Below are 10,825 nucleotides of genomic sequence, written 5' to 3'. Positions count from 1 at the left end.
ATAGGCGAGCGGCGGCGGGCGCTGTCACGGGGCGCGAGCGGCGCGGGGGGCGCGCGGGGCCGGCGGCGGCGGGGCGCGTGGCGGCGCGCGGGCGCGAGCGGCGGGACTGCGGCGCCGCGGAAGGAGGACAATAGCCTCCCCCCCTGCCGCAGGCCGCCGGCTCCCGCGGGAGGCCCGGGACCATCTGGAGCCGGCGGCCCCGCGGGGCTCGGGGCGGGGCCCGAATCACCCCCTCCCCGCCCGGCGCCATGGTAACCGCGGCCCCTCTCGGTTCTCCGCACAGCTCCCCGGCCCCGGGGTCGCTGACCTTCCCCGGGGCGACCACGGCGGCCGCTCTGCGGCCGGCTCCCGACCCCCGCCACCTTCCGTGTGGGTGCTCCCCATAATGCCGCCTTCCGGTCAACCCTGGGCCATCTGGGTACCCCCCACAGCTGGCGGGGCTCGGGCTCCGCAGTTTGAGGACCCCCACCTTTGTCCCTACTCCTTCTTTCCTCCAAAACCTGTATCCCCGAGACACGCAATCCTTTCACGGCACTCACCGCCCGGAAGGTTTCCCCAAATTCAGCCTCCGTTTTCCTTTTCAAATTCTCTCTGGGCACCTCCAGTTCATCTCCCTTTAAGCAAGCCTCTCCTCCATCCCCTCTCCCGAGCATCCTCCTTCAGGCAGGTAGGGCGGCTCTCCTTCCCAAAGCGTCTCCATGGTCTCCGTGGTGGAGATTTCGCCTGCTTGCAGATCAGATTCTCGGAACAGTCATCCCCGCAGCTTCTCTCCGCTCCTTCTCAGCTCTTCTCATTTATCAACCGGGAGAATTCCGGCCTACTCACTGTCTTAAAAGGGAGTGGGGGTGGGGATGGACATTTCTAGGCCTGGCACAGCTGGGTTTCTCCTTGATTTAGTAGCATCTGAGTGGTCGAAGGTCTTAGGTCGTTAAGCAATGTAAACTGCTATCTATCTGCTTGAGAGAGAAAAGAATTATGCCCAAGTAATAATAAAGTTATAAAGTGCCAGTTGGGTATTAAAAGTGCATTATCCCATGTGACCCCCACCCCCACCCCCCACCAACTCCACACTCCAGCTCTAAGAGGTAGGTACTGTTCTCCCAGATTAGGAGACTAAACTTGGAGATGAACTAGTAATAATAGATAGGGTTTTGTACAGAGCAATCAGAATTTAACCATTAGATTATTCTGTCCCTGAGGATGTGGGCCTGTTTCCACAGGGGAAATGCCTGAAATGGCCAAGTAAGGGCAACGTGGAGAATGGGCTTGGCATGAATTATTGGGTTTAAGGATTTATTTATTTACGGGTAACGGAGTTGTAGGATTTTGCTCCTTTCTGAAAAGGTACACTTAGTGAAACAGACCTGTAAGTGACTGAAGTAGTTTACAGTTATGATTTTGGCAAGGTGAAATTATTTGTTTTAAACTTATTTGAAAACATTTTCAAGGAAAAAAAAAAAAAGCCCTGCTACCAATCCTCTCTGGTTGTATCATCTCTCACCTACCTGGCCTTGGTTTTCCTAGACTATAAAATGGGTCAGGAGGCATATCAGGGAGTTGTACTAAAAGATGACCCTGATAGTCTCGCTCTGATAGTCTGATTCCACCACTCAACTGGAACAGTGATTCCACCACCGAACTGAAACTGGGATGTGCCTCACCAGTAGCCACAACTGCTATTTATTACTTTTTTTATTTAAAGATTTCTATTTATTTATTTGACAGAGATTGCAAGTAGGCAGAGAGGCAGGCAGATGGGGGGGGGCAAGATCCCCGCTGAGCAGAGAGCCTGACACGGGGGTTCGGGGTTTGATCCCAGGACTCTGAGATCATGACCTGAGCCAAAGGCAGAGGCTCAACCCACTGAGCTACCCAGACGCTCCTATTACTTGTTTTTTAACAGTCACGGAAATCAAAGAAGTGAGGGCATAAGCTGCAACCGTTCCCAAGGATACATGAGAGTTCAGGGGGCAAGGGGCCAATAAGGTGTTTTTGGTCATCAAGGAGACTTGGTCAGGGATATTAAAGCTGTTGGGATGAGAATCAGCTAATCTGCCAACGGAGCCAGGACACCTGCTATGCTGGTATGGGAACCAAGGGTCTGAAAAAAGCTATTGGATTGTGACCCAGTTAGAAGACAAGGATATTAGATCTTATGGGCAACATACTAATAAGATCTTTTCTATAGTATTTCCCATTTTTAGCATTTCATAGTCCTTTGAAAAGCCTTGTAGGGTAAACGTTATCATTCAGCAAACTGATGTTCAGATGCCTAAGTGAATGCCCAAGTTCAGAGTTAGTTCATGGTGGAGACGTCAGGTCTTCTGATCCCTAATACGTTCTTTCCCTTCTGCTAGAGAGAGTATAACAGAGTGGTTAAAGGCATCAATTTTGGAGTCAGACTCTTTGGGTTTAAAAGTGGTTTTGCCACCTACTTGCTATTGACCTCAAACAAATTACTTAAACTCTCTGGGATTCAGTCTCCTTACCTGCAAAATGGTATCAAAAGGTGGGGATCAGATGAGTTATTGCAGATAAACAAGAACAGCTCCTGGCACACAGTAAGCCCTCAACCAGCGTCAGCCGTTACTATTTTACCATGTTATTCTTTTACCATACTATTTCCCAGTTTGGGGAGGAAGCAGGCTCAAAAAAAGGAACACTGAGATCGCTAGTTTCAGTTGCTTTGGAAACTTGTTATTTTGCTCTGTAGTGCATCAGCATAGTCAATGATGAAGGCAAAAAAGTCAGCTTCCTTTTTAGGTGAGTTGCAAAAGTGAATGGAATGAAATCAACCAACTGTGCTGAGCTTCTCTGAGAATCCAGATTTGCTACTTAAGTTACCAAGATTCATGGAAAGGTCTGGTAACACTTCCTGCCACCAGACAGACCTAGCCGAATGTTCATCTCTCATTCCTGTATCATGGAAAAGGTGTCTCTTCTGTCTGAGACTGATTCTTCTGGCTTCTGCACGAAGTGCCATTCCCTCCTGCAGTCTCATGGCATCTAGTCATTCTGGTGAGTTCCCTCTCTTTGGGCTTCATCCCATCAGCATGTGAACACGCTCAAGTTTTAACAAGTGAGAGATCCTGAGCCTCCTCCAAGTCTTTCCCTTACTCTTTATGACCACGATCTTCTTGGGTGATTTGAATGCATTGGCTCCACTACCTTGCCTCCCCTTTAACCGAACATTCATTTAAAAACAATTTGGCTTGGAGCACCTGGGTGTCTCAGTGGGTTAAAGCCTCTGCCTTCAGCTCAGGTCATGATCCTGGGATCCCGGAGCCTGTTTCCCCCTCCTCCCCTGCCTGCCTCTCTGCCTACTTGTGATCTCTGTCTGTCAAATAAATAAATAAAATTAAAAAAAAATTTGGCTTAGGGGCGCTTGGGTGGCATAGTCGGTTGAGGGTCCAACTCTTGGTTTCTACTCATGTCATGATCTCCAGGTCCTGGGATCGAGCCCCGTTTCAGGCTCCACACTCCACAGAGTCTGCTTGAGATTTTCTCTCTCCCTCTGCCCTTCCCTCTCATGTGCTCTGTCTCAAATAAAGAAATAGATCTTAAACAGACAAACAAACAAAAAAACTGCCTAGCTTATGTGTCAGGCACTGAGCTGGGTTCTGGGGGATCTAATGATGAGTAACATGGACAGTCTCTATCTTCTTGGAGCTTATATTCTGGGAGGGTTGACAGACATTAATAAAATAACCCCTGAGATATATAATCCCAAAGTATAATGAATGAAAGTTTCAGGATGCTAGGTGAGAGTCTAACAAAGAGTCATAATCTGGTTGGGGGTAGTGTGAAGGGAGACCTCCCCCAGATCATTTGAGCTGAGATTTGAAATAAGAGAAGTGTTAACTAGGCTGAGAATGGGGAAAATTGTAATGGTAACTAACTCTAATTGGGGACTGCATTTTTAACGCTTCACGCACGTAATTTCATTTCATTCTTATAAAAACCCTGACAGGTAAGTATTAACCTCATTTCACAGAAGAAAAAACGGAAGCATAGAGAGATGAAGTGTCTTGCCCAGGGTCAGTTAGCCAGGCTGGGGTAAAGCTAGGATTTTTAACCCAGACGTCTGACACCTGAACCATGTTCTTAGCTACAGAGACACAGAGCATGTGAATGCCAAACCCGAAGCAGCAAGATGCATGGTACGTGTAGTAAATGGAGAGAAGGACAGTGGAGGAAAAACAAGGGCAAGAGGAATGTGTTGTAAATCCGGGCTGGGAAAATCTGCAAGGACTACAACATGCAGGACTTTCCAGGTCATTTAAAGAATTTCGGTTTTCACCTTTGGAGCCTGCGGGAACTATTGGAGGATTTGAAACAAAGAAGTGATCAACTATGTATTTTAAAAAGATGACTCCAGCTGCTGGGTGGGGAATGGAGGGGTGCGCCCGTTGACGTGAAAAACCAGTGAGGAGGCTACCACTGGGATTTAGATGGGAGAGAAGATGGTAGCTTGAATATGAATGCTGGCAGTGGAGATAGAGGAACACATAGGTAGGAAGAACTGACAAGAGGTGATGATGGCTTAGACACAGGGTCGGGAGAGAGTTGTCGTGGATAGATCGTGCAGCTGGAAGACTGGAGGTACCATTGACTGAGATGAAGCACACTGGGAGACGACCAGGTTTGGGTGGGGGGAGTGTCTTGGAACTTGCTGGGTTTGAGATATCTTTGAACTAATCAAGTGGACATTCTAAGTAGTCAGTGGTATCTGGGTGTGCAGCTCAAAGGGGGCCCTGGACTTATGATAAACATCTGGAAGACACCAGTGCAGGGCCAGATGGTGAGTGAAGGAGATGGATGGACACTGATGCAATTGGTTTAGTCCAACGCAGTATAACTTCTATTCCTCCGCAGCTGCTTTCAACAAAGTCATCATTAGTCCTCTTGCTAAATCCAGTGTTAATTTCCAGTTACTGTTCCTCTTGGCAGTGGTTGACTTCAATTATGTCTGCTTCTTGAAATTTTCTTCCTTTGGTTTACGGTTGCCACACTCCTGAATTTCCTTCAATTCCTGTGGTCCCTCCTTTGTTCCTTTTGTGAGTTCCTTTCCGCTTGTCACTTAATTGTGTTGTTGCCATTGGTGGTTGTGGTTCACTCTAGGCCCTTTCTTCATTCTGTGCATTCTTCGTGGGCCCCCCTATCTACCACTCTGCAGCCAGAGCATCTTTTTAATACAAAATTCTGACAGATTACTCCTCTGCTGAAACTCCTTCGGTGGCTTCGCAGTGCTTTGGGATAAAGTCCAGAGTTCTTTTTTTTTTTTTTTTTTTGAGATTTTATTTATTTATTTGACAGACAGAGATCACAAGTAGGCAGAGAGACACGCAGAGAGAGAGGAGGAAGCAGACTCCCTGCTGATCAGAGAGCCCGATGTGGCTTGATCCCAGGACCCTGGGATCACGACCTGAGCCAAAGGCAGAGCCCTTAATCCACTGAGCCACCCAGGAGCCCCAAAGTCCAGAGCTCTTAACAGAGTTGACACACACTGCTTACTTCTCTAGCCTCATTGCTCACCACTCCTCACTTGATATCCTATGTCCTCTAGACATAAAGAATCTGTTTGGGTTTTTCCATTGTTTGTGGGATTTTGAACACAATATTCCCTTTGGAAACTCTTCCTTTTCGATTCACCTAGATTTTACTCATCTGTTACATCTAAATTTAGGTGTCACTTCTGGACTCTAAGTCTGGGACAGGGGCCTTCTGACAGCACTCCCTGTGATTGACACATCCACTGTGCTCCCTCTTAGATGGTGAACTCTGGGAGAGAAGGGAGCACATCCATGTCTTGGTTGTGTCCCCAGTAGAGCAGACATGTAAATATCTGTGCAATATATTGACGAATGACATAAAAGACTTCGGGAGAGAAGGGGATTCCTTGTTGTAAAATGATAAAACTAGATGTTTTCATATCAAACAATGCATTTTCTGTTTCCTGTTTCTTTAACCTTGACTCTATCTCCATCATTAAGCTGGAGCAAGTGCTTTTTAGAAGCAGTATCTTCTACATAGGGATGATATAGAAAGATCAGGGTCAAAGGCTTGGGCTTTTGAATCCTTAACTAGACCTTTTAAAATTGATCATAGAGGGGATGTCCCTCAAGGGGGAGGGATAGAGAGAGAGGGTGAAGCAGGCCTCCCACCGAGCAGGAAGTCTGATGTGGGCCTCAGTCCCAGGACCCTGGGATCATGACCTGAGCCTAAAGCAGATGCTTAACTGAGTAAGCCACCTAGGTGCCCCTAGAGGGATTTTTTTTTTCCCTTCAGAAGTTTCTCTTTAAATATCAAGAGACAGAATGTGACAACCCTAAAGCTTAGAATTTATACCATTATCTGGTGAAATGAGAAGGACATGTGGCTTTCCCCTCTACACAGAAATACAATCCTTTTAAAGTCTAGAGCAGAATTGGAAAATATTAGAAAAAGAGGGAAAGAGTTTAGATGCACCTTTGGGCTCTGTTTTCTGTGCTCATCACAAATAATAGTAGACAGAAGAGGCTTATGCTCCATTCCATTCCTAGAACTCTGAGAAGACAAAGCATTTCAAAGTACCCTGTGCTAACAAGGGACAGCTGCCACAGAGTAGAAGTGGCATTGTCACCTGCGTAGGTAAAGCAGGTCTGAGATAAACTGCATTTCCTTACTACTTACAGCCTAAACCTGAGTCTCCTTGGCTCCTCGACAGTTGGGGGAAATTTGAAAAGTTCCTTGGTGTCCAGCCCCTGAGAGGGGTGTGAGGGTGAGCTGAGAGCCAGATGTCCATTGAGGATTGCTTTGGAGTTGGGGCTGAGCTGAGGGCTGCAAGACTCAAGCCAGGGGCCAGATGGAGACTCAGTAGTACCAGGAAGGGCTGAGATGGGAGCCACTGAGCTCCTCAGGAAGCAGTCACTGTACCTTTCTAATCCACCCACCAGGGAACGCCGTAGTAGGTGCAGTGGCCATAGAGTCCAATGGCCAAGATCAAGTGAGGCAAGAGAAACAGAAGATGGCCCTTGACCTTGATGCCCCTCCCTGATGTCAGCATGATATGTGAACCACCAACTAGAACACTGTGGGGAGAAGGAAAGAGAATCCTAAGAGACGGAGTTTAAAACGGAAAGATGGAGTTGGCTGGAATTGGCAAAGTTCATTATTTTTCTGCCATTAGTAGAAATAGGGGGTTGAAGGGGTAGGTTAAGAAATACAGAGAATTGGGTGCCTGGGTGGTTTAGTCAGTTAAGTGTCTGCATTCAGCTGAGGTCAGGATCCCAGAGTCCCGGGTTCGAGTCCCGCATTGGGCTCTCCGCTCAGAGAGGAGTCCGCTTCCCCTCTACCCTTCCTCCTTGCTGTGATCTCTCCTTCTCTCACTCCTTCTTTCTCTCAAATAAACAAAATCTTAAAAAAAGAAAAAGAAATACGGAAAATTGCGTACGTCCTCACCTCCGTGGATGACTTGAGGTTATAAACAAGCCTGGGGTAGAAAGTAAAGGTCAGAAAGGCGGACTTGTAAAGGAGAGTTCTGGTGCCTTACAAGGACTGACCTGATTTCCTGCCGGGGACCAGGAAGCTTGTGTAACACAAGCTGGGGGCAAGATTTGCAAAGAACGATCATGTATTTGAAAGCAAAAGTCTGCGGATGAGTCAAGATAAAGTGTCAAGTCAAACCGGGTGTTCTGATGCTGGGGTGGGTGGAGGACAGGCACAGCAGACAGACTACTACCTGGAGCTCCCTTATATAGCGGAGAAAAGTCTGAGGTTCTAGGAGCCTTGAGGGGCACGTTCTGAGCTGCGCACCGTTGTGTGTGCCTGCTGTTGGGGACTAAACTGGAGACACCGGGACAGATTTGAGGACATGGAAGTATTACATCCATTTGTCTTCGTCCAGTTTGGATTCAAACCAGCATTTTATTTATGGATCTTCCCTCCCCAACTATTTTTAACTTGCAACCCTAAATACAATTAAAAACTGGACCAAAACCATGTTTGAATGATTTCAGCCCGTCTAGGAGCAGACTGGGATCAACCACGATGCCAGTATCTTTGACTTTACCTGTCAATAACGAACCACTTCTTTCTCCTAAGAAGCTTCTGCCACAAAGCCTTGAGAATACACAAATCCTTTGAAAAAGTGTCTGATCACACCCATCTGCCTGAAATAAATTTTGGCAGCATCTGCTTCATACTAACAGCTGAAGGGAAGTCTTTGGAGTTCTTTGATCAAATTGCACTGAGAAATGTGAGTTGTGTGGGAAACCTACAAAGAGTACATTTTTGGGTGCCAGAACCCAAAATGAGTAGACTTAGTGTACATCTTTGAAGCTGGAAACGTCTTAGGTCAATTTTCCGTATTGTAGCCTAATTGTGCGGTAAACAGCTAGATAGGTACACAGCTATGTAGCCAGTCATTTCGATTATTATTGGCATCTGAAACTTCCCGATGGTTAAGACTCTGGAGTTTTATGGCCTTGTTGGAACCTGGGTCCATCATTTTCTAATTCTGTGATCTTGCATAAGTTATGTAACTTCGCTAAGCCTTGGTTTCCTCATCTGTAAATAGGGGATAAGTTTAAAGGAATTGTGGTGAGAAATTAGTGTATTTCAGGTGCAGATTAGGGCTCAATAAATATTAGCTATTGTTATTATCATCATTATTTTACTTGTTTTGTATGCAGGCAAATCTTGCCTTAAGTAAAATGTCATGTATGGAAATCTAGATTTGCATAAACGTTTAATGGGAAAGAACTTTGCATTACAACAAAATTCTTCAGTCTATGAAAGAAGCAATAACAGGGTTTCTTTGAGATAGTCAACTTCTCAGTGTGTCTAAAACAATTTGATTCACACACAACTAGATTTACATAATGCATTAGGAACATAGCTAGTGTACAAAGCACAGGACATCTGTAATACAATCATTCAGGCCAGGTCTGAACCACTATGACAAGTTAACAATAACAATCCTGGGTATTCCCCTCTGTCCTTTATTAAAAGGATTAGGTGACTGCTCTGTGATTTCAAAGAGCAGAGCTGGGACCAACGGGTGGAAAATAGAGTAGGGGAGTTTCAGTTCAATATAATGGAAAACTCCCTACCAAATCACTGCTGCCCAAAACTGGAATGGGTTGCTTCTGAGGTGGCAAATTTCCCAACATAAGGTATTCAAGTAAAAGCAAGATATCAACTTGTCAGGACTGTTGGAATGACTATTACATAAAACAGGGAGGTGAATTAGGGCAGTGTTTCACAACCCTAAGCACACAAAATATATTGTGCAAACTAGATCAGTTCTCTACCTTGGATACCGAGGAGGAAGGAGGCAGAGGGAGGCTATTCAGAGGAGGGTTGGGGATAAAGGAAATGAACTGGAAAAAAAAATATTGCTCCTCTGGTTGGGAAATACCAGATTAAATGACTACTAAGATTTTCTCTAATTTAAAGAGTATGGGGACTCCTGGCTGGCTCAGTTGGCAGAATGTTCAACTCTTTTGATTTTGGGTTATAAAAATCAGAGCCCCATGTTGGGTGGAGAGATTACTTCAGGATTAAAAAAAAGAGTATCTTAAGGTGAGCCTGGGTGGCTCAGTGGGTTAAGTGTCTGCCTTCGGCTCAGGTCATGATCCCAGGGTTGAGTCCACATTGGGCTCCCCACTCAGTGGGAAGCCTGCTTCTCCCTCTCCTACTCCCCGTTTGTGTCCCCTCTTTCACTGTGTGTGTGTGTCTCTCTCAAATAAATGGAGAAAATCTTTTTAAAAACTCTTAAAAAAGTAAAGATTCCAAGACTCTCAAATTGTTTCACAGATGTTATTTTAACTATATTCCTGGGATAATTTTCCTATTTTAGTTGAGGAAAACTAGAACATAACACTGAAAATGAGTGGTAAAATAGGAAAAGAATTCAGACATCCTCGCCCTTTTAGTCTTTTGATCCCACAGCCTCTTTTCAGCTAGTGAGAAGGGAAGTTGAAGAAACAGAAGATGATAGTGGCCTTAAAGCTAGAACGGAGGAGATCAAGTCAGCTTCGGAGATGAAGGGAAAATCAGCTTCACCAAGGCTCTGTATTACTAGCTTTAAAGACTCCATATACTGGTATGCCTGGTAAAGTCCTTAGAGTACTGGAACCAGACAAAGATGGAACCAAGACTAAACTTGTGGAGCCAGTTCCTCTTGAATGTGGCTTCTAGAAGAAGAATCTTTTTTCCAGTTACCCCACTTGTCTTTTGAATAAACAGGATCATCTGGCCTTTGGACCAACAGACTTACTCAGCCATATGTGACCAGATCCCACTGCTGTTTCCATTCCTAAGGTTTCTATGCCACAAAGAATATCTGTCATCCAGTGGACATCAGCTAGTGGGACAAACCCAACCCTGCCTAGAGAGAAACTTAAAAGCCAATTAGAGAGCAGAATGAGCTGTGTGATATAGATTTTATTGGTTCTCTAGGAAGAGTAGAAATTAGACATTAACAGGGAAGGAATGAAATCTCCCGGGCTGGCCTGGGAGCCTATTACTGATGGGTGAGGGATCAGACTCTGTGTACACAGGGGGACTGTCACCAGGAAAACCAGGAAGCTATCTGGTATCACAGTCATTCTAAAAGTAGAGGAAGGAAACATCAGGAAAAGAGGTGAGGAAAATAACACTCTAGCTATACAAACTCTAGTACTGTCTTGGGACAGAGTCGTTCCTTTCCCCTTAAGTTTCAGAATAAGGAAGGACAAACGGTGTAGGCAAAGAATTGGCACAAAAGTCAGCACCACTATGGCTACCAGTGCCCCCACAACCCAACATACCTCTGCGAGAACATCCCTGTCTGACCCCGGAT

At 45.7% G+C, this 10,825-nt stretch overlaps 1 protein-coding gene and 1 long non-coding RNA gene across 2 annotated transcripts in view; one reads left to right on the top strand and one right to left on the bottom strand.

The window, feature by feature from the left end:
• The window catches only part of SPTBN2 (spectrin beta, non-erythrocytic 2), a 37,553-nt gene extending 36,596 nt beyond the window's left edge, over window positions 1-957 (bottom strand). The window contains exon 1 of the mRNA XM_059400449.1: window positions 540-957. The gene's annotated coding sequence lies outside the window, so the exon portion shown is untranslated. The remainder of the gene's footprint in view (window positions 1-539) is intronic.
• Window positions 1-3,196, top strand: part of LOC132018101 (uncharacterized) — a 10,281-nt gene extending 7,085 nt beyond the window's left edge. Inside the window, exon 4 of the long non-coding RNA XR_009404451.1 lies at window positions 2,764-3,196. This is a non-coding gene — a long non-coding RNA (uncharacterized LOC132018101). The remainder of the gene's footprint in view (window positions 1-2,763) is intronic.
• Window positions 3,197-10,825: the final 7,629 nt, after the last annotated feature.

Source organism: Mustela nigripes, chromosome 1, assembly GCF_022355385.1.
Source record: "Mustela nigripes isolate SB6536 chromosome 1, MUSNIG.SB6536, whole genome shotgun sequence".
NCBI lineage: Eukaryota > Metazoa > Chordata > Mammalia > Carnivora > Mustelidae > Mustela > Mustela nigripes.
The sequence above is the reverse complement of the archived record's forward strand: the minus strand, read 5'-3'. Positions and strand labels throughout refer to the sequence as shown.